General features: G+C 40.0%; 1 protein-coding gene across 1 annotated transcript in view; it reads left to right on the forward strand.

Annotated features, from left to right (window-relative positions):
* ZNF521 (zinc finger protein 521) overlaps window positions 1-27,657 on the forward strand; it is a gene marked incomplete at its 3' end in the record, with an annotated part of 256,271 nt that overhangs the window by 1,404 nt on the left and 227,210 nt on the right.

Here is a 27,657-nt window from a genome sequence, read left to right on the forward strand (position 1 = left end):
GGGGGAACCAGAAGTTATTGATCTGGTGGCTGTGGTGGAATGTGGCGAGGAGAGTCACGTGGTGGCCTCCTCCTCCTCCTCTTCGGCCTCCTCCTCCTCCTCCTCCTCGTCTACCTTCCCGAGCCTCCTCCTGGGGAAACTGGGGGCGGCCGGCCGCTGGAAGCCGGGAGGTCTGGCGCTCAGGGGCCGAGAGCGGGGAGGGCGAGCCGCGGAGCGCGAGGACCGGAGGAGGTGCGGGCCCGCGGGGCGTGGAATCGGGACGAGGGCACGGGGGCTACGGCGGTCGGCGGCTGAGGGCCTGCGACCCCAGAGGCGCAGGACAAAGGGCGGCTTGTGCGCCCGCCGGGGCCCGCGGGGTCCCGCCGAGGTCCGCGCGGCCCGGCCCCGCCCTCTGGTCCCCGGCGACGGCGCAGCATCCTCTTCCTCCTCAGCGGCCCGGGCCCCGGCGCCCAGTCGCCCTTGTTTCTGCCACCCGGACTCCCGACTCGGCCGCTGGTCGGGGGAGGGGTGGGGAGAGCCGGGCGCCTCACGCTCCCGGCCCCGGCCCCCGCCGATGTGTATTTATGAACTCGATTAACGGAGCCCTCACCGCACACACAAAGCCCTTTCTTCTCCAGGGAAGGGACGGGGTGGGGGAGGGCCTCGCAGACTGGAACGCTTTCTTTTTTTTCTTGAAGCACAGAAGTTTTAGTTTGAAAACGAGATGAATCATTGACGTGTGTCTTGACACAGTTTTTGTGGTCATTTCCATTCACGTGAGCCACACATTTTCTGGGAAAACCTAGACCAAGGGCCTGAAAGATGCAAGCGTGGAGAGTGAAAAAATAAACGCCACGGGCGTGCGCGGGTGTCAGGGTAACGGCGGACGACGCTCGCGTTGGGGGAACTTGCTGTGAGACTCTCAGCTTCCTTAAAAGTCACGCTGAGCGGAGTACCAGGACGAACCTCTTCCTCGTCACCTGGAAAGAACTTTCCGAGTTTGATAGGGGAGCGCTTGGCGTCAGCCCGGTTTTAAGGGCTGCTGGGGGCTTTTTATTTTTAAAAAGTTTATTGAAGTTTGCACAGTCGGTAGTTTTGCTCATCTGCAGTTTCTGGGCATTCAGCTCGCCTGCCTTTGGAATGAATTCACGGTGAAAGTTCTGTTGATTGTGGTGCATGTGCTACCCCGGGCTTCCTAAAGATTTATTCTCATGCACGTAGGATTTTATGGGCGGTCAGTGAAGCTGTCAGTTGGCGGTATTCGCAGGGCAGTCTTTGACAAGTCGGATTGCAGAATAACTGGGACGGAGACCTGTGCAGTCCTTAAGTTAATAAGCAAAAAAATGGCAAGTGAAAATGAGTAGAGGGCATTTTATTCTTTTGTTATATTGTCACATCGCAAAAATATTCCGGTATCTTCTCCATGAAGATACAGCATCTGTGTTTCAACTGCCAAGTTCTAAATAAAATATTTACGTTAAAAACAAAGATTTAGCTTCCATTTTCTGGGTGGGCACGGAACACAGTGGTGGTCTCCTCTGTCAGATGCTTGGAAGGCTCCCAGAAGAGCGAGTGGCCTCAGGTGGGCTGGCTGAGCTTTGGGGTGAGAAGCTGAAGACAGGAATAAAAATAGTACAGTCCTCACTGAAGAGTGGATTTGTTTTTCTTCAGGGCATGCATTTACCTGGGAAAACACATATTTAGATGAGCTATGTCAGATGAGTAATTGTGATACTAGTAGCGGTCTTGGAGCAGTAGAATGGCATTCTAGGTGGCTCCTGTTAAATCCCTAGCCTTTTCGTCACTATTTTCCTTCCCCTGTGTCTTCCAGGAAGGGTCTCCATTTTCCAAAATGTGTTCGAGGAGTGTTCTGTCCATTATATTGTTCGGAAGGTCACACTTGGATCCTAGAAAAGCCAGGGAGGTATTATTATGACAAATATTCTGGCATAGTAATAATAATAAGCAATGAGCAACACTTCGCTATCAGCAGGCATAGCAAGGCAGCTTTGATTTGTTTCTTTTATGAAGAACTGATTAGTAGTTTTGCAACTAAGAGATAAAAATGGTGATTTTGTTAGAGGAGTGACAGTATTTCAAAACCTTGCAGATTACTTTTCACCAGTTTGAAGGAGGCATTGGAAACCATGAAAATGCAATGCGCCCTTCTAAATAAAACATGAAGTTCTGCATTCAATCTCCAACTTGTCTCCTACATCCATACTATTTCTTTAACAAACAAGGTTCAAAAGATATTTCTGCTATGGCTGTCATTTCTGATATCATAATTTGAAACTCGTGTCTCAGGGGAGTAGTTTACATAAGGCAGGTACAAACATTAAAACAAAATGACAGTTAAGTTTGGAGTTTTTGTTTCCAACCAAATCCTTAAAAATAAAGACTATCAAAAATTCTATTAATAGTTGAATTTATTTGGGGTACTCATAAATTTAGCATTTTGAACGAATATCTACTTTAAATTTTGCACGATTTTTTTGTTCGTAGCAAACTTTTGTGTAATTGTCCCAATAACCTGCCTCCTGGGAGTGGCTGCCAGGTTTCTGGCTGCAGTGGAGCGTGCTCTGCTTGGTCTCCTTACGTCCTCTAAAGTGCATTATAACTGTTAAACACCAAAGAGATTCACTTTTCTATTTGTGAAAGCTGCGAACTATATTTTGAAACATGCAACTGTTTTACCCCTTCTGCTCTCAGAGCCCTAGCATCAAAATTCTCTCAGTCCACACACAAAGTCAAGAAACTTACTCTGTCCTTAATGCTGCGAATCTTCAGAATAACCCTTTCTGTCTAATGGAACCGAGAGTGAAAGCCAGTATTTAGAGGCATGGATGGTCAGACAATTAAATGAGTTACCCTCTACCCCGTTTGCATCATTTGGCTATCTATCTCAATTCCTGAGAGTAACCACGAGATTTGAATAGATTACCTGCCTGAAAATAGTCCTGCTATCCGCTTGTTTTCTGAAGTAGCAAGTCAGTGGCATCAAATTGGTCAGTTATGACCTACTTCTGTCTTTTCTTGCTGGCTCTTTATTCTATTTCTTGTGGTGCTTCTCTGATGGAAGTTTCTCTGCCATTTCACCTGATAAAAACAATTTTGGGGGAAATTTACTCCAAAAAGCACTTGTAAGAAGGAAAAAGTGGTCCACTTCATAAAGGTGTGATATATTCAGTAAGAACCAAGTTATAAAGCTGGTGAGGCGAGAGGGGAGCACTTAGACATGTAAATGGCCAAATTAAACACAAGACAGAGTTAGGATATCTGGACCCTCACGTGTTCATAAACCCATACCAGGGGTCTCTAGAGAGAAATGGTGGGAACCAGGGAGAAAGACAGCCCCAAAATACCTTGTTTAACTTGGCTGTCACAGTAGCTAGCCCTTTGTAACTTGGCACATTTTGAAGTTATCACACTTAGAATTGACCTTTTTCCTTTTTCCCATTTACCTTCTTTTGTACTTATAAAGTGTTTTTTTTTTTTTTAAGGAGAAGTAATTTATTTAGAGGTGGCAAAAATATAATGAGGTGGCAAAAATTCAGCTCTCAATTTAAAGAAGAAATGTAAACTATAGAATTTGAAAGAAAAGGCAATGGGTTTTAAGTCCATAACCTTTCAAAAGTCAGAAAACCTATCTACTAGGCTGTATTCTCCGGTGGAATAGCTCTTGAAATTGTAGGTGTTAAAAAAGCCACTGCAGGGAGCTTGTACTAGCTCCTAAATTTAATAGAAACATTAAACTCTCCAATCCTTATTTAAACACATTTTTTTCAAAGTCAAAAATATATTTCCTTATAGGTAGACAGGTGAAGTATAACTAAAAAAAGAAAAAAAAAGTGGTTCTCTTGTACTCTGTGTTTTATTTATTAAAAAACAAAAACAAAAAAGCAACTCCTTATCACTAGAGGTTCAGTTTTGGTTTTGGAGATGATGCCATAGTAAGGAAACTATTGCATTAAGACAGTAATAGTTTGCTTTTAATTAAAACCTGCAATATAGATTTTTGCTCAGAATTATTTTTAGATAAATGAAGCATGACTCCCTTTTTTAATAACTAGATTTAACCTAAGGTAAGTTTTTTAAAAAAATATTGAGAAAATATCTACATATATTCTTTTTCATAATTGTGAGGGCAAAATACTAATTCTGCAGCACACAGCAATGTATGCATTTACTTTTGGATTTAGATGCTAAAAAGCCTGATTATTGGAAACACTGCAGAAGCTCAGTGTTTGTACCACCTTCAAACAGTTGCAGTTGGACTTTTACGCATCTATCAAGCAGGGACTGTTTCTTCCCTCTACCACCTCTAAATTATACTGACTAGATGTTGAAGTCATTAAATTGATTATAGTCCAATCAGTAGACAATCCTACATAAACAAAAACAGCAATTACAGTTGGCACGAATCCCATGAGTGCTAGTCAAACTTCCAGGACTGATGGTCCAGTGAGTCTTTTCCAAAATGCTGGTTTCACAATTTTAGCAGTTCTGGCAGCATCTTCCTAAAGGGAGGGAACAAAAATTCGTAAGATTCCACTTGGCCTTAAAAACAAAAACATCTGTTTGATGCCTGAGTGGATTGTTGGCTTTTATTCATCCAGTCAAAAAAGGGTGAAAAATAGGATATTGAACATAAAAGCGTACATGTAAAAATGAAATTACAAAGGGATTTGAGATTAGCAGCTTTTTATAAAGCAAGCTGTTAATAATTTTTCTTTTTTGTTTTGCCAGAGTATTCCCATATCCCTTAAAATCCATTGTAGTTATTGACAGCAGTGATGTCTAATAGTGATGACAGAAGTTTTCAACTTTTTGCTTTCAGTAATTATACTTAGTTCTTTTTGCTTGCTTGTTTGGGTCATTGCAAGTCTTGTAGCATATTTGTAGGATATTTCTTTTCAACTTACAGGAACATTTTTGCTCCCTTCCTTTTATTTTTAAAGGAAGTCAGTTTTTGAGAATTGGCTAGTCTGGTAAATTCTAGTGAAATACTTGTTCACATAAATCGAAACATAATATCAAACATACTTGCTTGAGTTTTCATTTTGATGTAAAACCGTGCAATGAGGAGAAAGAGGTTTTGATAGTAGAAAAGAGCAATTCTACCAAGATCAATTAAGAATTTTATGAAAGGTATGTTTTTCCTATTAACTGTGCTTTATTAATTCATCTGACAGAATTCACATTGCTGGTTTAATGTCACTAATTCTGTTGCCATAGAAGACATTCTTCATGGCTGGATTTAATGAATACCATGTTGAGTTTTTAGTTATTTCGTAGAGAAAGTAATTTTAAGACTTGCAACATATTTTAGAAGCCTTATGGATTGTTTAGAATGTAAATGTTGTCATTAAGTAATATGTTAAAGAATGCTCTTGAATTGAATGAAATTTTGATACAAAGGCTGATATTCTGGCTAAGTATTTTCCCAGATGTATTTAATTTTTTTCTCCACTGACTCCCATTGTGCTGTCAAAGGTTAAAGTTAGTTCTGTGGGGGGGATGCATGCAAGTTTCTAATCCCATTTCAATTAAATCTGAAATATGTTCCCGTTTTTTGTTTGGGGATTACATGGTACACTAGCTAGGATTGCATATACCTTGTTTGCTGTAATGAAAGTGTACTTGTCTGATTTAAAATACGTTCTGCAACAATATTATGACAAAGCAATTAAAACTTAAAGTTAACATTAGTAAATTTAAATAGCCCTGTTATAGTATTAATCAAATAGTGTAAGGAAAGCTTTTAAATGGTTTAAATAATTATGCAACTCTTGGCATAAAAGCCTAACACAAGATAAATCTTTGAAAACTAAGAATTGTGGCTTTTTTTTTTTAAACTTTAATTTTAGGCAGCTTGGGCTTTTAGCATGCATCACATTCCACCTCTAGTATAAGTAATTATGCCAGTTTAGTAATTATTAGAGATGAAAGAAATTCAGTAAGACATGAATTCTTTAAAACTTCAGTAGCTTCAGTTTTAGCAGGCATAATGATCAAGTAGCAGTTACCCAGCTGCCTGGGGACCCTGCCACAGCTACAGGCACTGGGCTGATCTTGGGGGTATCATTATTATGGCAGCACACACTACCGTTGGCATTTCTATTCTAGATGTCTGATTGCAGAGGTTTATAATTTGGTCATTAAAAAAAAAAATCCAGATTCAAAGATTACTGTCTAGAAATTCCCCTTCTTTAGAAACCCCTCCCGAAAAAGGATAAATGCTTACATTTAAAAATTATTATTTTAAATTGGACACCAGTTTTAATTTCACGGGATAGTAAATGCTTTGAAAAATTCTGAAAAGAAAAATATATACGTAAATTTGTCAGTTGCATGTGTATGTGTTGCACATGTGTTGAGCATGTAAAGTCTTGTTTTCAAATGAAGATGATTTGGTTTGGAAAGCATATACTATTCATGCATGAGCATAGCTGTCTCCCACTGAATGTGGTCAAGTGACTGGCATTCAGAATACTCATTTTCATAATTCTGTAGGAATTATGTTTTGGTTTCAATGAAAATTTTTATATGTGTGAAATCAAAAGGTTTCAGTTATCACAACTCTGTATGAGATATATACATAAGCAATATGTACGCACATACAAACATACTCTGATGTTCTATTTAAAATATACTTTGGTTAGCGAATTCATAGTGTTAATCACTTTTTAAGGAAAAAGATGGATTGAATTGGATTTTGCCTAATAAAAATTGGTATCATTGTAAAGAATAGAATTTTTTTTAGAAATTAAAATCATTGTACCATTGAGGTTCATTATTTCACTGGAATTATTTCTCCTTTCTTTCTCAAGATTGGCTTTTCCCCAAATTTCTTATCCCATCAGCGCACTATGAGAGATATTTCAAGATGGAAAGTTATTTACCTGACAGGAACGAAGGAGATACGTGGTTCTCATTCTCAAGTATAGACAGTCGCATATATTCATACGGAATACATTTGTGAAAACCTGTGAAGAGCTGAAGGGTCAATAAGGTGAACGATAAATTCCTGTACTGAAGGGGTGCTGTGAGCAGGACTCTAAAACAATATTACAATTTTTTAAACAATATGTTGACTCTTAGAAACAATTTCTGGCATTTCAAATGTGTTCCTTAATGTTATTCCTTTCCTTTACAATAGAACCAGATTAGGTCTAGTAAGCGCGTGAATATGACTAAATAGTATTTGCTTTCAGCATTCCTAATGATGTAGCGTGTCTCAATTGTTACAAGTGTTTTAGACATATGCTTTCTATCACTAGTATCACACTTTTGTCTTTTCTTATTTTTATACATTTAAGGGAGTTAAGTATTCACAAACACCACTCTACCAAGTACCAGTGAAGCCAAAAGAGAACTTCTGGTTGGGAAGGTGGTGCTTCATGAGTTCCAGTGAATGTTTTGTTCATTAGCTGTTGTACAGAGTCTGAGATTGCTCTGTGAAGGGTGGCTTGGGGCTGTCAGTGTGTAATATACAAAGTTAGATGTACTTTTTGCGGACATGAGGCAAGGGGTGAAAAAGAACTGTGGACTCAAGGGAATGCATATTCATTCCTGGAAAGAGTTGAGAATAAAAGCAGAAAAAATCAGTTATGGTCATAAGTATTGTGACTTGGATATTAGTGCCAGCAAGGAGATGGCTGTGGAGTGGAAAGGGCGCAGGGGGCGAGCTCTGATTTGCTGCCTGCACTTTTTGACAAGTCACCTTACCCTCTGTTCTCCAGGATTCGGATTTCCTCTCCGTAGACTGAGGGGGCTTCATTTCATCGTTCAACAAGTTGTTTTTTGTTTGTTTTTTCTACTGCTTATTTTGTCCCACGCACTGTGCTAGTTCCAAATACTCAGTTGTGAACCAGACATAAGCTTTGCTCTTATGAAGCTTAGAGTTTAGAAAATTGGATGAGATGTTAAATACTTTCCATTGCTTTTTAATTTGGGGGAAGAAAGCAATGCAAGTGGTGGGAGATATGTGTATATGGTATATTCACTTTTCAGCAAGTTGGGTCTGTTAAAAAAGTTAGATAAAATGAGTTTCAAAAACATTTTTGGCACCGAAAGTTTGGTGAGTTATACTTTTTGAGAATGGTGAGCTTTGTTTTCTCTTATGATTAAAAGGTAGATACGCTCACTTGAACTGAAACCACTAAATACAATAGAATATCTATTTCCAACTCTTTTTGGATTTAGGTCATTGACTTTGCAATATCTTTTAGCCCTCCTAAAAGATCTAGATAATGTTTCTAAAAGCTAATTGTATGACACTAAAGTAAATTTTTTAAAATTTCAAAGAATTTGTGGCATCCTTGAAATAATTGGAGGCTCTTGGAGAATGTGTATGATATTAATATTAAGAAACAGCAAAACTAAACCTCAATTAAGAGTCCCTAATTGCTATATAAAATCGAGGTGAAACAAGTCATGAGGAATTCATTCCATTAAATATTCAGGAATAGAACACTAAAGAATGAACCAAGTTAGTAATGAAACGTCCATAGCGCAGGTTTAATTATTTTTCCCCGGGGAAATAGGTGAATGCCTTGAAATAAACTTTTACAGAATCATGGATCTTAAGCATAAGACGCTTTAGGGATAATGATATTGGTTGTTTTGATGGTCTTCATGTTCAAAGACGTGAGTGCAGAATCAGCGGTGATGGTGGAGTGTAACTGACCAGAGAGAAAGATGATCACGTGAAATCCCTTTTGCTTCCTCCAATATCATATATGTCATTTTCATAAGTATTGAATCACTATATCAAATTTTTAATCTTCAAAATAAAACCATTACAAGATAATAACAGCATTTTATAGCTCCCGTTAATTGTAACTGTTTTTTATACTTGCTGATTTGCATATTTAAAATCCAATATGTGTATGATGGTCTGGCAGACCCCTGGAATGGCTTCCTAGCTCTGTCTTTGCCTCTGGGTCCCTCAGGCCAGGAGAGGGTCAGCCAGGTGCCTGACTCATACTAAGTGCTCAGTAAACTTCTGTGGAACCTAACTCACTTTTTTTTTTTTTTTTTTTTTTACCAAAGGAATGTGTTGATGACTTCTGAGTTCCCTTCTCTCTCTAACATCGTAGAATTCTCATATTGAAAAATTGTAATTCTTGCAAGTTGATCAGTAATTCATATTAATGGGGCAGGGATGCTTTTAAAATTGTGAACTTGATTGGGTTGTAGCTGAGAACAAAATCAAACAGCAGAGGTTAGAAGGTCTTACTTTTCACTGTGATTTCTTGTCCAGACCCCCTATTTAGGGAGCTAACACAGAAAGAAACATGAATTACACACTGAACCATTCTCAGGGCCTTTATAAGGATTCTGACTCTGTTCAAACTCTGGAATTTTCATAGAGCAGCTTTCAGCTTCTAGATGAGAACCTTGGGCCAGTGACCAATTCACCCCACTAGGGGTTTGCCGTATCTCAACTGGGTGCAGCCCTAGTAGCAGCAGCTACCTTGAACTAGAGTTTGTCTGTATGCGTGAGTGACTCACCAACTCTATATTTGCCTGGGTCTCGGGTGGGTTTCTGCAGTGGGAATAGGTGTGAATCTGCAGCTGTGCAAGGTCAAAGTGTGTTGCTTTAAGGCCAGCATTTTAATTCAGTTTGATTTACGCTGGCTCCTCCTCTTCAATTCGTGTCCATCCATTTGCCCAAATGCTGGTACCATTTTCATGAAGCAGCATTTCCCAAACCTTTAATGATTTCCCTCGCTTCGCTCCTCCAGGCTTAGATTGTAGATTCTCCGGTTGGTTTTGTACGATAATAAAGGCTTGAATATTGTTTTCATTTCTTAAGATTCATCTCACATCTTCTGTGGGGCTTTTTCTGACCCACCCGAGTTAGAATGACTCCTCTCTTTATTATCCCTTCCATATCTCATAGAAACTATGACAATACCTTGGTGTTCTGGTTTCTCGATAAGCTTTTTGAGAGCAGAGTTCTGTGTTTCTTTGAATCCCCATAGCCTAAAATTAGGTGGTAAACAAACAAGCATACAAATGCACAAACAAATGCATTAATGCACTCCTGTGTTTAATCAACAAATATTTACTGCATGTCCATCATTTACCAGTCCTGGAGTGCTAGGAGCTGGGGATGCTATGGAAGAGACAAGATAGGGTCTATGCTCTTCGGGAGTCACAGCCAAGCAGTGGAAATACGTTAAATGAACAATTCAGTAGATACTAATAATTTATAATTAGGTGAAGGGAAAGCCCTGGTGTTATGAGAACATTTCCCAGAGATATGAGTGAGGTCAGGGAGGGATCCTGGAGGAAGCACTTTCAAACCAAATCTGAGGTTTAATATGTTTTTTGTTGTTTTTTTTGTTTGTTTTTGAGGGACGCGGGCCTCTCACTGTCGTGGCCTCTCCCGTTGCGGAGCACAGGCTCCGGACGCACAGGCTCAGCAGCCATAGCTCACGGGCCCAGCCGCTCTGCGGCATGTGGGATCTTCCCGGACCGGGGCACGACCCCGTGTCCCCTGCATCGGCAGGTGGACTCTCAGCCACTGCGCCACCAGGGAAGCCCTTAATATGATTTTGAATGGAAACCATTGAGCATGCTCATGCATGCTACAGGAATTTTTATTGAGTACCAATTATGTGTCAGGTGCTAAGGATACAGTAAGGAAAAAGTCAGACCCAGTTGCCCATGGGTTTCACAGAGCTAACAGTCTATGAAGACATATTTAGATGACTCTTCGTGTCCCTCTTAATGTTGTTTAACTCCAAACTGTACTTAGTTTCGCAACAATGGTATACATTCAGTTCATACAAATGGTACCTATTATTTGCACATGACTAGCTTGTGTATAAGTTCTGGCCATCGTTTGTACATGGGCCTGGTTTTTCCACTCTAAGTAAACTACCCTAACTATATTTCTTGAGTTTTTCATCACTTAGATCTATTTATTCTTCCAAATATCTGAATTTCTTATAATTCTTATAATGCTGTCTAAATATGAGATAAACTCACTCATTTTGGCATCATAAGAGAATTTAACAACTCTCCTCTCCATTTAACCTCATAGATAATTAGGAAAATATATACGAATCATGTAATATGTTTCTGCTTATGATCTTTACAAATTATTAGCACATTTTCCACATCAAGGAGCAAATACTATGACAGTGCATGAACAATTCATGAGCATATTCTGTAATTGAAAACTTACATAGAAAAACTGCGGAAAGATTATAAAAAACAGTAATCTACCTACCAACGCTCTTCTTTTTTTTTCTCACTTTTCAGCTCACATTTTTTAAACATTTTCTGTTGTCTCTATTCATGATGGTATTATTCACAAAGTCCCAAAAGACAGTCTATGACAGGATGTTTGAAGCTACAACCCTTATCACCATCCACATAATTCTCTAAGCCAAGTCTTAGTGAGATGCCTCCATACCCTGGACAGGCTAATAGTGTCCCCCCTACCCCCAGTCTATCTGAAAGTAGAGCGTTCCTATGAACCCTTTTGTATAGGAACTGGTGTATAGCAAGGAAGCATTTACCTTACGACACATCTTGCTAACAGATGCACAAAATAAATCGAGATAAAGCACAGATGCTCACAGACACAGTTCAAAGCTCTGGTGGCTTGTTGCTGCGATGCCCAGTGTAGTTCCTGGGGAAGGAGTTGGTGGTGCCACTCTTGCTGCTGGGGGGTGAGCACTGCCTCTATAATGGCTGGACTTGCTGCAAAACAAACTCACGAATGCTATTCTTGCTTTCCACCTTCTTTTCTAAAATCGAAAATCCTCTTCGGATTTCTTTCAGTTACAGAAAGCAGGTACTAATGTAGATCTTTCATAAAATCAAAGTGGTGGAAAGCGAACTTTCAAAAAGCTGGGGATATTGGTGATGTGTTGTCCCTACCAACTGTTCTTTTTTTTTTTTTTGTGGTACGTGGGCCTCTCACTGTTGTGGCGTCTCCCGTTGCGGAGCACAGGTTCAGCGGCCATGGCTCACGGGCCCAGCTGCTCCGCGGCATGTGGGATCTTCCCGGACCAGGGCACGAACCCGTGTCCCCTGCATCGGCAGGCGGACTCTCAACCACCTTGCCACCAGAGAAGCCCCAACTGTTCTTTAAATAGGTGTTCCACCGTTATTTAGAGGAGGAGGATTCTAGTGGCAACGTCTTCGGCAGCAAACTGGACCATTCTTAGATGGCAATGCATATATGTGGGTATCTTGGGTATCTTTTATTCCCAAACAAAAGTGGGAGCTCTCCATGTTGTCTTCCCTAAGTATATTTCCTAGAAATCCCTCCATATCAGCACTTAAGACCTTTCCCTTTATTCTAACAACTGTGTCCATTGTATGATGTTCTATCATTTCTATTTTTTTACTTGTTTATTTTACTATTTACAAATGTTGCTTCAGTGAGCACACACACACATCCTTGCTAACGTGCGATTATACATATGGTGTAAATTTTAAAAATGGAATTGCTGGGTAAAGGGGACACCCATTTATCATTTTGATAGATATTGCAGATGTGCCCTCCACAGAGGTAATGCCAGTTCACACTGCTGTTAGCAACAGGATTAGAGAGTGCCTGTGTTTAAATACTTTATCTTTACTGATGTGGCTTGTGAAATAAACAAAATGGTATTTCATTGACATTTTAATTAGCATTTCTGTAATTATGAGCATCTTTTCATATGTTTACACAACGATTTGTATTTATTTTTCTGAGAATTGCCTTTTTATTTCCTTGACTCTTTTATCTTTTGGTTTGAAAGAGCAGCTCATGTTAATAAGAAAATTAGTCCTTTTTCTGACTAACATGTTGCAAATATTTCCCCCAGTTTTCCTTTTGACTTTGTGGGTGGTAATTTATTTTCCTCTGCCATACAGAAGTTTAAATGTTTTAATTTTCAGTTTTGTCAGGCTTTCCCTCTAACTAATAGAGTTTGTGTCCGACATAGAAAGGTTTTTTCTTTTTTCTGATCATTCTTTTAGTTCTGTCTTCTCATTACACTGGCTTCAGAGCCTTGTCTGCCCCCCTTCACCCTTCTAGGTCCAGCACCCAAGCATATGTGTGGAAATATAATAGGTGCTTAGCAAACATTAAGTAAATGGGTCAATAAAGTATGGTGGTTAAGAGCGTGGGCGTTAAGTCAGACTCCCTGGGTTGAAATTTCAGTCTGTGGACCTTGGGCAAATTATGAAATCACTTGGAACTACAGTTTCTGTATCTGTAAGTGAGGGTAATAACAGTACCTAATTCATAGGGTTGTTGTGAGAATTCAGAGTTAATTCATGTAAGCGCTTAGAATAGTCTCTGTCAGATAAGAAATACCTAGTAAATGTTTCTTACTCTCACTCTCAAAGGTCTTCTCCCTTTTGTGGGGAAACCCTTCATCCCATGGGCTGCAAGTCTTTTCTGTGGATTTCTAGGTACCCGTGTGGCTGGACACAGCTTTCAGAGGCCTTCCTTGTATGGGTCCCTTGTGGACGTCTTTGCTGGGTTCAGTCCACCATGACCAGTCCCTTCCCACTGGCCAAAGCAGCCCTTGATTCCAAGCTCCACTTTGCTTTGCCAATGTAGAGAGAGTTCTGAAGGAAAAAATCCTGCAGAAATTCCAATTAAAAGATAATGGAAACATAAAGTGGAGCTAATTAATTTTAGAGCCTCTGCCATCTTCTTGGTAAGTCAGGTCTGTGTGGTTCTTTGCAAAAGGGCCATCACTAAATGCTAATTTGCAAAGGTAGGCTAATCGTTCTTGGGAGAGGAGGAAGAGACGAATAATTCATGTATCATTATGAAGGTTTAATCATAGTAGATTGATTAATAATCCTTAAATTATAAAGGTTAAAGAAAAAAGGTAAATCTGCGCTTGAGTTTATAAAGGAATTAGCCGAACAAGGGGATGATTTTCTACATCACCATACCCATCAGTAAACTGATCGAGAAGCATTTTCTTCTAGGCTTCAGAGAGGGATTCTGTGTTGTCTACAAGTGGTACGAGTAGAGGGTGTAAAGATGGAATGTGTCTTGCTGGCTGGCTGTTACCTACCAGTCGCGCCTGGCTGTGTCTAGCCGCTGCTTTAATTTTATGTGAAACCTTATTTGGGGGCAGATTGTCTGAATTTTCTCTGCTCTTCATTTCTCTTCATTCTCTTCTGCAGTAAGTCCTAACTGTTCAGTTTGCTTTATTTTTATTTCCCCTTGCCTTCCGTTGCTCATTTAGTCACCAGTCCTCTCTGTGTTTAGTTCATGAAATCACCCAGTCCCCACTCCCAGATTGCTGGGCTCCGACTGTCCCTTCGGGCTTTAGAAACCCAGCCTGTGCCGTGCCCACTGGTTGACCTCAGTACTCATTTGTCTGATACTCTGGGCAGACACTACCATGTCTTCTTATTTTAACTAAATTATAACCGTCATAAAGTTGTCTTTCTATACGGACAAAGCCTAAAACCTTAATACCTCCAATCAGATGACTTTCAAATATCCATTTATACTTTTTCCTTCAACTTTAATGCTAAACGAAGTGAAAGAAATAGTAATTGAAAATCAGGGTGGAGAGAGTCAAGAGGGTTGTGCGAGGCCACTTTTAATGAGTGGAATATCCTTAAATGATAGTAAGTGACAAAGGAAATTCCACTTTGAGATAATTTGAAATAGATATCCTAGAAGACTCTTTAGAAAGGGCTGGGGTGGCCTTTCAGTTTCCTAACAGGTCGGCCCTGGCTGGGGCTGGATGTCTTGTTAGAGAAGAGGCGAGGGGCCAGGGAAGTGCAGTGGCCCGAGCAGGGCAAGGATGCTGGAGCACCCATCTACCCTGACGTCTCCAAGACCGGAAGAGCTTCTGTGCCCCATCCCAAGTCACCAGGACTTTGTGATAGAATAGGGAAGAGTCTCGGTCTCTTGGTTTCTGATTCTAGGAATTGCCTCTCACAGCTGTACACATTCTAGGCTGTAGAAGGTAAAGTGACTTTCCCCATCCCTCTCAGCCTCTCAACAAAAGCCAGAATCCTAGACCTCCTGCCCTGTGAGAGTCACCTTCCTTAGTCTAGTGTTAGCTGTCAAGGTCTCAGGCTTTTGTCCCCTATCAGTGTGTCCCAATGAGTTGACCTGAGGGATACCATGCCTAATGACCTGGTTTTGAATCCTGCATGTTATGAAATCTACTAAGCCTCAGTTTTCTTACCAATAAAATGGTAAGAATCTATTTCACAGGGCTGTTATATTAGGTGACACATGTAAGATGCCCAACAGGTATCTTAACAGCCTCTTAGAAAGTTTGTAAGTAGTACCAGCTTTTGATTATGGGTGAAGTCCACGGGGAAGCTGAGGAAGCAGACACAGTTCTTCCTCTTCATCTTTCCCTCTTCTGCAAAGTCCTGAGGTGTGCATGGCGCAGTCTGTTGCTGCCTTGTCTCTGTGTGGAACAGAAACTATTCCCCCTCCTGGAGAGGGCCTAAGAGGAATGGTGTAAGTTTTTATATTCAACTTTTAGTAACCATTCTCTACAATGAAAGGGGGGTAATGCAGCTGGAGCTCCGGTGAGTTCAATCTTTATGGCAAATACTTTGTTTGTGGGCACCTCTTTCATGTTTCTAAAGACACTGTGTATCTATTTCATTTGATCTTAAGTGAATCTTGTCAGTTATCATTGTCTCAGTTTTATAGATGAGGAAACTGAGGCACAGACACAGCTGTATGTCATCCCATTAGCACGGCTGAAGCAGAAAAAGAATGTAGATTTCCTGACTTGAAAACAGGCAGGCTTGAGTCTCAGGATTTTCTAATAGAAGAAGCCAAGGCCAATCTTAAGCCCAAACAAGAGGTGGAAATAATGAATCCTCTGGCCACCACATTCTCCCCTCTTGTGTTCCTTTTGCTTTAAGCATTTTGATCTCAGTTCCCTCTGCTGTTCCACCCCCAACCCCCAAAAGTTACTTCTACAAGAAAAAAAAAAATGATATTAGTCAGTTACACCTGAGAGAGAATTGAAAGCAGTGGAAACCTGACAAATCCCTAATTGTGTGATTAAAGGCTTTGGCTTCAGATAAAAGAATCGTGTGCCTCAGAAAGCTGATCTGGGAGGTATTTTAGAGAAGGTCGGGGTGGGGTGCGGTACTGGAGTGAGGGACCCAGGAGTGTTTTCCCATTGCTAGTGAGCTCTCAGCAGAAATACTTATAGAGGTTGAGTGGACTTTCAAAGGTGTTCTGGTTGCTGTCACTGAAAGGTCAGGAGATTTGCTTAGGTCGAGCCCTCCACCAGTTTGAGTGATAGGAGAAGTGACCGATGACTGTGCCTGGAACATTGGAGCAATGCAGCTGACTTTGGGCTGAATAGTTCCTGGTGATGTCACGTTGGGTGTTTTAAATACACTGTGTGGAGAAGCTAGGGGAAAAAACAATTCACATTTCCCACTGGCAGGTTACCATCCTAAAGCAATGTCTGCTTTCTTTCATTTGAAATATGCCACTTTTCCATGCAAATTTGCTTTGTTGTTGTGACAAGATGGACACACGTGTTGGATGTGGGCTGTCCCGAGGACTGGTGGGACATCGATGCCATCTATGGAGGGAATCGGGCATGACCCGTCACCATCCCTGAAGAAATGATGCCAATTCTGATGTCTTAGAGATGAGAGCTCAGAGACGGCACGTACTTTTTTTTTTTTTATAGTGTTGGCTAAATACAAACTTTCAAAAGGGTTGGATTTTTTAAAATTGCAAGCAGCAAGTAGTAGAATTGACCAGATTAGTGTCCTTATTATTCTTTTAAGAAAATAGAGTGAGATCTTCTGGCTCACCATCTGAGAACATGTTCCTTCTCCAGTGAAAATTATGTTTCCGAATGTTATATATATGTGTATATTTATGTATATATTTTCTGCTTATTAAAGCACATGGTAAAAAACCAAAATGGTTAAATACGGTTACTTATCAGCCATTCTGCCCTATGTGTGATTGATTTAGTTGATTTTACTTTATGCATATTTGGGGATTATCTGATAATAAATCATCATTTAAAACATTTATGTGTAATATATACTATTTATATCTATATCTATGCTCATTATCTTGACAAGTCAGGATTGAAACAATGTAAGTGGGAATATATTTCCACAGACGACTATTAATTTATAGTTACTAAGATAATGGCATACACGTTCACTTTCAGTTCTATCTGGGTAGCTCTGTAAATTGTGTATTGATTATGCTAATGGCCCTGGTGTCTTTATTACTTGTCTGCAGATACATGCAGATGGAATGCACATTTGGCAAGGTTGTCATCCTGTAGGAAAAGGTGCCTTATTAAAATCTGTTTCTTGGAGATATTGCATTAGAACTAAAGCAAAACATTAAACTCATGGAAACATAAGCAGTTCTTGTGTTCTAGGAAATGAAAAGTGCAGTTAAAAAGTTAAAAAATGATGCTCTTTTATTCCCTTTGTTTCAGATTCCTTAAGGAAAGTGTTTCAGAAATGATACTAAATCAATAATGATCTATTTTTATAGTTTATTTTTGGTTGTGTGGCCTTTCTTGTTTTGTTGATCAGGCTGAAGGAACCTTAGACATTTAGGGTTGCCTATATTTTAAAATTTATTGGCCCAACTAAAGGAGAACAAAATGAATTTTTTCCAATTGTACATAAATTTTCTTGTATTTTGTAACAGCTCATAAGTCATAAATCACAGCCTCACTTTTTGTTCTGATCTTTCATTATACAAACATGTACCTTATTTTATAGGATTTTTCTCTTTCCTTCTTTCCTTTTCGCTGAGCCATCATGTTACCAAATAAGTTGTTTAGAAACTACTTTCTTATCTTCCTGAATGGGATCGTTTCTTAGAAATGTGGGCTGTACACTTACTTGTGTGCCAGCTCGTAAGGAAAGAAAAAAAATCTTAAAAAAATGTTGTTTTAAAATTATTTTCCACTTTATTTTAGTGACAGTTTGATCCCCAGTTTGTTTGAGAACCAGTTGGAGCTTTGGAAGGGGAAAAAGGAAAAAAATAAGCAAAATGTTTCATGTTCCTGAGCTATATGATTCCATTTAGTGGGATAATAATTAATGCTCCATCCAGATCTTGTGTTTAATTCACAACCTTTAGGCAAAACCAGTTGTCCCGTCTTTCCAATATATCATTGCAATTAAGAAGAGGAACTTCCCAAATTAAAACAAAAGCAAAACCAAAGTCACTAATAAAGAGATGGAGTGGTAATATTTGAATGATTTTTGTGAATGAGATTGGAGTTTATCATCTCAAAATTTAAAGATGAGCATTGTTAACATTGCAGCAAACGGATATTTCTTGTTCAAAGCAAAACTTTCTCCCTAAGCTAGTGTTTCAGTAATTGTTGACATAGGTAACTTTGTGTCCAATTAAGAAATATTGTTACAATTGGATTGGTGTTATCTAAAATAGCTGAAGTCATAAGAACAGTTGGTAGAAGTATCAGAAGGTATGACGCCTGGAATATAAAACTTTTCTTCCCAGATTTTCTTTGGCTGGGATGGAGTAATGCTTCCTCGCTGTGCTACTATACCTGAGGCTTATTGGTTACATTTAAAGAAGAAATAACTAGACTTTTCCCCAGATATCCAAATGCCTGAATCCTACTTTCAAAACATGTTTCCTTTATTGTTGTAGTTGCCCTAAGAAGCATTTTTCAAGGTACCTGGTCATTATGTGCTAAAAACTATGCATAAATCTTTTTAAAAAATAATTTGTTTTCCTTCAGAGTGGAGTTTTAGCAGTTTTAAAATCACTTGGCTGTAGCAAATTAGACCTGTATATCTGGATATTAAAAATATTTTTATGTAATATTTTTTCTGATATAAAATGGAAGAAAGGGTCCATGAGGCTTGGTTTCATATTGAGCATAAGGATGTAGAAGTTGGTTTTGTTTGTTTGTTTGTTTTTGTAGGGAGTTAGGGACTATACTCAGATGTTATCAACAGCCCCTTCTCAGTGAGCCAGCGATGTTGAGCATGAAGGTATCAGGGTAACTGGAAGAATCAGGAGTCTCAAATCTGGTGAGAAGAAAGGTGTGTGTCAAGAAGCCTTACCAAACAAAACAAAAACAACAATAAAAAGACATTGGAGAGTTCACTGGAAACCCTTCATCTAGGGGAAAAACAAAACCAAACCTTTGCAGGGTAATTTTTTTCTTTTTCTATTAGGTTAGATAATTTTGAGTTTGTGTCCCCACTTTAGTGTTTCCATCTCATATTTGCCCTGTTGACTTATCATTTTTTTGTGGTTTCTCGCACTATTTTCTTCCACATGAAGGCTAAGCCTTTTAATGTGAATGTTCTAATGTTTTCATTTGGCTTTATATTATTGACAGTAGTGGTCTAGTGTTATTACCTTGTCTTTCAAAAAGGATCATGAACTACATGTGGAATCATGTTAACTTTAACTAAGGGTTAATTTTTTTTCCTAAAAGATGGAATAAAAGAAAGTTATTAGAATCAGTACCTGTTTTTGCTCTTAGTCAAATTTTGCATTTATGTTCCGTTGGCTTTGTGTGTGTTTGAAATAAGATGAAAGTAAAGGGAATCTCACCAAAAACCTCGTAAGTCCCAGGAAGTGTCACCGGGGCCTTTGCAAATCTCTCGCACTAGATGAAAAAGTTAGCTGGTGTGATTGTGATATTTCTGTCCAGTCTGTCTCCACCTTTGGCTCTATTGGGATTGTGGATAAAAGGCAAAATCTGGGTGTGAAGATAGTGAAGAAAGCAAGTCATTAATTAGCCTTGGTTGATACATCTATTTTAAAGCCAAGATAGCAGGTTCATCTCTGGGACTGGCTCCGCCATGCCTGATGCCTGGCTGTCACTGAGACAGCTCCCCATGTTCTTAGGGTCACAGTCAGTCCTAAGTCCTCCGAATCCTGTTTCTGGGATGCCTCCCATGACCTCCTTTCTGCTATTGATTTAGCTTGGTCTCTTGGACTTCTTCCCTGTATTATGTCAGACCCTCCATACTGGTCTCCCTGCTTCCAGGTCTGGTCTCTTTCCAAATCGTCTTCTTAATCACCAGTGGGGCATCTCTCTAAAATGTAAATGTGATCAGTTGCTCTCCTTAAAATCCTTCAATGATTTCTCATAGCGCCAAGGTTAACATTTGAACATTTAGTTCACAGTAGGTCCTTCGTGATCTGCCCAATTTTCTAGCCTTGTCCCTGCCACTGCTCCCCTTTCTTTCCTCTCTATCCAGAGCCCTTCGTTTGAGTAGCACAGAAGAGCTTGCACTTCCTGGAAAGCATCATGTTTTGCATCTCTGCCTTTACATATGTTTCCTCTTTTTGGAGAGCCATCTTCTACTTGCCCTCAGTGCTACCCATTCTTTAAAACTTAGCCCAATTTTGCTACTCTTTGTGTAACATTTTCCTGCTCTGCACCATCTGATTTAAAAGCCTGTGGGCTGGGCTTCCCTGGTGGCACAGTGGTTAAGAATCCGCCTGCCAAGGCAGGGGACATGGGTTCAAGCCCTGGTCCAGGAAGATCCCACATGCTGTGGAGCAACTAAGCCCGTGTGCCACAACTACTGAGCCTGTGCTTTAGAGCCTGCGTGCCACAACTGCTGAACCCGCGTGATACAACTACTGAAGCCCGTGTGCGTAGAACCCATGCTCTGCAACAAGAGAAGCCACCACAATGAGAAGCCCATGCATTGCAACGAAGAGTAGTCCCTGCTCGCCGCAACTAGAGAAAGCCCGTGCACAGCAACAAAGACCCAACGCAGCCAAAAATAAATAAAAATTAAAAAAATTATATTAAGAAAAAAAAGCCTGTGGGCTTTTAAAAGTCTGTGGGCTCCTCCATCCGAGCAGTTATCCCTCCTTCTGCAGTCATTGGTTTACTCATCTCTCTCTCCCCCTTCCCCAGTGCTTGCCAGCCCTTCTCATGTCATGGCACACGCAGAAAAATGATGTTTTGAAGGAAACACTTGGATACATGGAGAGGCAACTGGCCTGCAGTTTCCAGTTATCTCAAGCTGTACGTGGCCACTTCGAGGGCGGAAAGGATCAATATCCTTGAACACCAGAACCCGCTTTTGACCCGCTGGTTGGGAAGCTCTGCAGCAGATTGCAAGCTCCTTGGGACAAGGACCAGGTCTTAGACTTTGCATCTCGAGGGCCTTAGCCAAATGCCTATTACTGTGTGGGTGCTCAGAAAATGTTTGTTTACTGAAGGTGTGACAAGGCAACCACAGTCACTCGAAGGTTAAATGACTAAGGCAGGGACCTGTTTATAAATACTCTGTATGAAAGTTGGAGAGCTAAGATGGCTTTTCTTTTACATTTCATGTTAAAGATAAAGAAGGATGAAGAAGAGGAAAGAAATTTGAGTAAGATTCTGATTGGAAGCCAAGAAACGTTTTATTTGGTTGCAAAACATGCATGTGTATTTTTTTGTTTTGCGTATTTGTGTGTGTGTGTCTTAACCTCTCCCAAGGCTAATTTCCTCCCACTCAGCATCCTCCTACAAGGAATTTCATTGTAGAAAGAAGAGTGGTAATAAATTCATGTTTGGCATGTGCTCCTTCATAATAGTGCACCTGTGATATTTCTCTTTGGTCTTCAAGGATCGTGATAGACCTGTAGAACAATCAAGCAAAACCACAGAAATTCTAAACTTCAATTGTGTGATTTTGTTTAACATAGAGATAATTCTTTTTGTCTGAGAAGATTTTAGAGACAAAGGAGAGAACAGTACCTGAAAAGGTTTTTTGTTTTGTTTTTTCCTTTTTTTCTGTAAAACAATTTAATAACTTTCACAGAATAGAGTGGTTAGAAGATAAACACTGCAGGAAAAGTAAAAAGAGCACGTTTTTATCCTTGGCCACTTGAGCTCTTTGGACCTGTTGTCATCAACCAGGTCTCAGCCTGGGAGGGCTGTCCCTGTCCAGAAGCCAAAGTTCCAGGAATGCTCATCCTTGGCCACCTCACTGATTGCTTTTGTTTTTGGTTCCTTTTGTTTGTTTACCTTTTCTTGAGAGTAGAAAAAAGTGAGGTAGCAGAGTAGCAGGTGGGTGTGGGCCAGATGGCGCATTCCTTCATTAGAGCCTGCTCGAGATTTTATAAACAGTGGACGATTTATTTTCCCTAAATCTGTTTTCATCTTATGGGATTTCCAGTGAGAATGCACATGTAGAGCCCAGAAAGCACAAAATAATGATCCCACCCTTTGGTTTTTGAAAAGGAGGGAGGCTCCTTGTTAACTCTTGGTACACCGAAGGTCACTTTTCCTCTGTTCTTAGAAAGTTATCAAGATACGCCAGTTCATGGGATTTGAACATACTTGGAGGGGAGGAGTGCTTTCAGACATGGTTTGCTCTAAATAGTAGTATCTGGTTTTCTTTTTAGGTGTGGGACTTCTAAAGATGTCAGTAAACCCTAGAAGGCCAGTTGTCGTGACCACATGTGAGCTTTAAAAACAACATCATTCTCTAGGTCTGCGTCTTTATTCCCTGTGCTGCCCCTAGGTTCTTCAGAACCATTTTTTTTTTTTTTTTTTAGATTCCATATATATGTGTTAGCATACGGTATTTGTTTTTCTCTTTCTGACTTCACTTTGTTTGACAGTCTCTAGGTCCATCCACCTCACTACAAATAACTCAATTTCATTTCTTTTTATAGAGAATGGACTTGAGGACATGGCGAGGGGGAAGAGTAAGCTGGGACGAGTGAGAGAGTGGCATGGACATATATACACTACCAAACGTAAAATTGATAGCTAGTGGGAAGCAGCCGCATAGCACAGGGAGATCAGCTCGGTGCTTTGTGACCACCTAGAGAGGTGGGATAGGGAGGGCGGGAGGGAAACGCAAGAGGGAGGAGATATGGGGATATATGTATATGTATAGCTGGTTCACTTTGTTATAAAGCAGAAACTAACACACCATTGTAAAGCAATTATACTCCAATAAAGATGTTAAAAAAACCCAACAACATCAGACAATTAATTATTATTTGCACAAGATTATTGTTAACCTGAGGTGCATCATTTGTAGTGATTTGGGGAAATTTGAGTGTGGAATGCATTTGTTTAAATTATTTGTTTACTTATTCACCATAGGGTTCCTCAAAATAAGACCTGGGTTATAGTGCTTTTTTTATTTTCAGAAGATATCCTTGGAAGAAAAAACTTAGGCAGCTTTCCAAAATAACGAAAACATATTTTTACCAGTCCACTAGTAATGTAGTGTTGAGGCCACTTTTTCTTGAACGTCTATTTTTTTTTTTTTTTATAGTTTTAGGCAATTAAGTTCCAGGAGGTCATGGTCATCACATGTTCTTTTTTTAAGGCAGTATGCATATTTTAGCTGTTATGTTTGAACTTACTGGCACTATGTGGGTTGCTTTAAGATTGAGTAATTCATGCCATGGTTGTTTAATTTGGTGCAAACCTGGCTATGACCAGAGAACAAACTATAAGGAAATGGTCCAGTTTTAAGTTTGTGTTTGAGTATTTTGGGTTCATTCATCTCTTGCCAATCTTAGTTGTTAAATAGTCTTCTTGCGTTCATATTTACATCATCCTCAGAACCCTGTGTTTCTGCCACTCTTATAAAAATGTGCTGGTTTGTAAGGTAGAGCCTCATGCTTAGAGGCAACCAGGAAAAGCCTCATTTATATCTCCAGCAAGAAGGACAGAGGGCCTGGACTGCATACTCACTGCCAGAAGTTTTTATAGTAATACTTTGTATCTAGGCTCTGGCTCTTACCATTAAATGTGCTTTTTATAGAGTACCAGGTTATAAATGTAGTGCAGCTACGGCATATTAATCTTACTGCAGAGATTTAATGAGGCAGTTGTTTTGCGATGGACAGTACTGGGAGCAGAGAGCAACAGAGTTTTACTTTACCACTGAGCTGCAGAAATATTCCTTGCCTGGTAATAATTATAACCACATGATCTCTTAGTTTTTCTTTCTTTTGCCAGTGCTTTTCCATGCAAAAGTGGCTTGGAAGGAGGTCCATTTCTAGGCAGTGAAATGGATTGGAAATTGGGCTGTTTTCTCAGTGGTTTGACATTTTAACTTTGATCAGGCATGGAATTCTTGTTGCACAGAGAGAAATATGTAGGATGAGTTTCAAGAATACAGATAGCCTTTGCCAGTCCGCTGAGATGGGGTTTAGATATTCATTACTTTTACTTGACTTTTATATAGGTTATAAAAAGTAAATGTGGTGAAACCTCATTTTTACATGGACAGAACAGAATTTCTGCTGGTTGGCCTTAAATTGATCCCACACTTGAAATTAATTGAAGTCCATGGGTTTATGGCCTCCAACACTTTTAAGCCAGTGCAGTTTTTCATTTTCCCCAAATTTGTAATTTTATTAAACCAAGTTGTAGCAATAACAACGCTTATGAAGAGGAGGATGAGAAGAAGGAAGGAACCACCCACCAGGGAACATAATAAGGGGAAAAATTACACTTCTTTTAAATTTCCATTTACAAGTAACGTTAACAAAATCAGAAACAGAGAGCTGCCATTTATTTTTACAGTAACAGTTGTGTCTTTTATCCGAGTCTGAACACTCTCAGTCCAGTGCATCATAGGGACCCTTCTGAAGGGATGAGCCTGCAGGTTGGTTGGGCAGAGGTCATCTGTGATGGATGAAGCGAATTTGGGTGGCCTTCTCTAGGGCAGAGGACAGAGTGGTGCCTGTGGCTACGATGGGGTTTGTGATGGCAGTGCAGGGGGGTGTGCAGATATCTTAAAATATTGCCCTTTGGGTGGGTTTGTAGTACAACAGTAGAGTTGGAATAACAGCTGTCCGTCCTGCAGTGGTGTTCGGGTTGGAGCAGTGCTTACAGGGACGGACCTTGTATTTATAACTCCTTGGGCTGAAGTCAGAGGTCTGAATGGCTAGCAGAGCAGTACAGTTATTTCTTATGACTGACTCTCAAAGGGCTCTATAAAAACTACATAACTAAGGCCATGTGCAATTATTGAAGTGTAGCCGCCTGTGGGAAAGAAATGGTTGATGGTGTCAGCTTTCTAGAATCTTCCTACCTCAGCTGCCATTAGGAATGGAAACTCCTAACGCAAATGAATGCATCTTTTGTTTTGTTTTTTCTGTTTTGCTTTTTTTTTTTTTTGGAGGCGTTGGGTCTTCGTTGCTGCGCGCGGGCTTTCTCTAGCTGCGGCCAGCGGGGGCTACTCTTCGTTGCGGTGCGCGGGCTTCTCATTGCTGTGGCTTCTCTTGCTGCGGAGCACGGGCTCTAGGCATGCAAGCTGCAGTAGTTGTGGTACGTGGGCTCAGTAGTTGTGGAGCACGGGCTTAGTTGCTCCGTGGCATGTGGGGTCTTCCTGGACCAGGGCTCGAACCCGTGTCCCCTGCCTTGGCAGGCGGATTCTTAACCACTGCACCACCAGGAAAGCCCTAAACCCATCTTTCGAATGGGCAAGAAAGAATTCCTCCTGGATGTGGAGGTTGGCAAAAAAAAAAAAAAAATCTACTCCCAGGGAGAGAGTCTGAGTTTCCAGGACTCATTGTGCTGCACCAAAGCATCATAGGCTATAATCGCACCCACCCCCCAGAGGGTCCCTCTTAAGTGGTGACCTAAAAAACAATTCGCCAGTTGGCTGGAGCTTGCGTCCTGAAGTTGCAGCAGAAGTGAATAAGCTTGACTGGCTTCAGCCCCTGAAGGATTCTATCTGTAAATGCAGAAGTGGAAGCAAAACCATTTTTTATTAGTCTTAAAATGACCCTCATTTTAATAACTGGCCACAGTGTCAGAAGCATGGACTGGGGTCATTCTTTAGTTGTTAAGAGCTAGAGCATCATGCAGGCTTCCCTGTTTGTTTGATATTTTTGATGTGGATCCGTGTAAAGTGTCCATATCCTGAATAATAAGGGAGGCAAGTTCTTATCATTTTCGCTGCATACTACTTAAAGTATTCAGTGTCTGCTTATTTAAAAACAAACAGGTCTGCAGACTCGATGCATAGCATTTAAATAATCGTATTAAAATTCAGACCTAGCAGCCACATTTCTCTGAGTGCTGTCAGTTTTATGAGAAACTGGAAAATCATGCTAAACAACTGAGTGTTCAGTGTACGCCTGCTGCCTTCCACCAAGTGTTTAACGGTGTTAACGGTGTGCCGGCCAGTTCACCATAATTGGGACAGTTATTTGTTTTCCTGAATTACTCTAATTTGGCGGTATTTTACCACTTGGTTTTAGCTTGTTGGAGCTCTTTGAACCATTACCTGTTTCTTGTGTCTGTAGCTCTAGATGAAACATTTGAAACCAGCAAAGGCAAATGTGATGGATTATACAGTGTCAGTTTTGGAAAACGTAGGCACGTAGGTGCTTTTGAATTTGGAGATGACTGGTCTGTTCCTGTTTACAGAAGAAATACCAGTAAAGGACTTTTTAGTATACTCTTTTTTTACTCCCTCCCCTCCCTTCTTGTCATCATTAAATAATATTTACTAAACACTCACCTGGACACCATGCTGTGCTGGGCAAAGTACAAGACAAACGAAAAAGATCCTGTGATTACTCCCCCAGGGATGAGCCGTCTAAACGCCAGTAGGTGGAAATGGGTACTGCGTCGAGTGTTGAGTTAATTTTCCAGACAGCAAATCAACTCAAATTACCAATTTACTTAAACACGTTTTTTAGGTTTTTTTGAAAATAAACAAACAAAACTACTTGCTCTTTGATTTGGGAATTCTGCTTTTGTTTTACAAACCCAAGAGATTATTATATGTGTTGACATGTAAGTTGATTTTGGTATATGTGAATCATTTGAAGGGTGGTGATATAGTTAAGTTCATTGCAGATGTGTAGAAAGGCTTTGGAATAACTTCCAGCCAAAGGGGAGCACCGTGACTTGTAGAAATAGGTTCGTAGAAGCACGTGACATGCAAGGTAGCGGGAAGCACTTTCCGACAGCGGACAGTGGTATGGCGGCACTGACTGACTTTTCTAAGAAGTCTGGGCTAGTTTGATCCTGTGAATTCTGTATCGTAACATTGCAAATATTTATCCTCCCATATCTAAACAAATTGACTACAGATAACACATTACATATTTCTCAGGTATCTGGACACAGTTCTTTTGTAACTGTTCATTGAAAACTCTATTTTGAGACATAATTTATTTCTGACTTTGGAGGACTTCTTGCTATTAGAAATGAATGTCCCGTTAAGTTAAGTCACAGATTGTATTATCCTAATTTTCCCTAAAGAGGCGTCTTCTCTCCCTCTGTGCTTTCCTGCAAAGAGGAGCAGTGACACTAGAATGTTTGGGGATACTTCGCTAAAATGAGGCAAAAGACAGCATAAAGAAAATCACAACGTATTTATTGAGCTCTAAGTGAAAATATTGCACGTGTTTTGCTCTCTTACGAATGATATTTGTGTATCATTCTTAGGGTTACAATGGCACTATTTTTAGTTTTCCCTCTGTTTAGCTTTTCGAAACTGATAATGCCGGTTCAAGTTGTTGACTTGATTCTAATTTGCAGTTGCTCTTTGTATATTTTGTTTTAGTTTTTGATGATTTTGAAAACAAGAGACACACCAGTACATTTACACTTGAATTGGTGCTTGCAAGAATGTTATGCTATGTGGTAGGACTTATTTTGCTCTTGCTGTCTAACAAATAATGGGGTAACTGTGTGTTTTGACCAGTCTATAAGTAAAGGTCAA

The sequence above is a fragment of the Leucopleurus acutus genome, assembly GCF_964270905.1.
Source record: "Leucopleurus acutus genome assembly, chromosome: 13".
NCBI classification, from domain to species: Eukaryota; Metazoa; Chordata; class Mammalia; order Artiodactyla; family Delphinidae; genus Leucopleurus; species Leucopleurus acutus.